The following is a 1,255-nucleotide window of genomic DNA, read 5'->3' as shown; positions in this document are numbered from 1 at the left end:
TATGGCTTCTAACCGACGTCAGTGGCGATCTTGTCAGTTTCTATCCAGATTGCCTGAATGAGTGTTTGGAGGTGTAGGCACCTCGGAATTATTTTGGTAAGCTAGCACTGAATCTATTCCCCGTCCACCCTTATTCTTTTCTTTAGAAAAAGGCTTTCAAATAAGTCATGGCTGTATGGCAGTGAAGCATCGGTCATGCTGTCGATGATGATTATCAATATAAGCTCCTCGTGTGTGCAGTCGGTTTTATGTGTTTACAGCATTGTTCGGAAGCTTGCAACGGAAGTTCCAACAGCTGTTTCGACGCGTACGCCAAATGGGTACATTGGAACGGTGGTGATCAGAGGGGAGACTCGAAGCTCTTGACAAAATCCTCTTATTCGTTTGGCCCAAAGGAGGCCTGTTTTCATGGCAGGGGAAAAAAGGGGCAAGGGCTGGTAAGTCTATGGGCAACGGAAGTTCCAACAGCTGTTTCGACGCGTACGCCAAATGGGTACATTGGAACGGTGGTGATCAGAGGGGAGACTCGAAGCTCTTGACAAAATCCTCTTATTCGTTTGGTCCAAAGGAGACCTGTATTCATGGCAGGGTAAAAAAGGGACAAGGGATGGTCAGTCTATGGCTTAGAACCTTGGCCAATAAGCGCAGTCGCTCAATTGACTGCCCACTCTGCAGACTAAGGTGGGTCAGTTACCGGTAACAGCAGGCATATGCATGTTACGTGGTCACCGGCACTCTTGCGCCAAAGCTATCGATCATTTTCACAATTCAACCCACCTGAACTGTTCAAAATCAGTCTGTTAGGCCATCGCTTCCAATACATGTCTACAGCTTACTCTGATTTCTCGGTGGACCAAACAGCATGATCTGAAACTAAGGTAGCTGAATAATTAAAGGGAAGTTTCCACAGAAATTGGGGGGTCCAAAGCAGTTAATGGACTAGAACTTGGAGCCACTTCGTATCACTCACTTTCTGACTCTGCTCCGACGAGTATCACCAGAGCTGTGACAGCAATTAGAAGTATGGGATCATCTCCTTCGATTTTCTATCTGGAGCAGACTTTATTCAGCAAATACTGATGAGGTGACAGAATCACCTTCTAAGACTTTGGTGCATTTCCTCAATGGATTTGTGCTTTCCAACTAGAATACAGCACGAGAAGCCCAACCTACCCACAAAGCTATTCCAAAATCCCATCTGATCGTAAACCAGTGACCCTTACCTGGCTTCTAAGTTGGGGTCCATATTTCCAAA

The sequence above is a fragment of the Opisthorchis viverrini genome (genome assembly GCF_000715545.1).
Source record: "Opisthorchis viverrini unplaced genomic scaffold opera_v5_64, whole genome shotgun sequence".
Taxonomy (NCBI): domain Eukaryota; kingdom Metazoa; phylum Platyhelminthes; class Trematoda; order Opisthorchiida; family Opisthorchiidae; genus Opisthorchis; species Opisthorchis viverrini.
Note: the sequence above shows the minus strand (reverse complement) of the source record.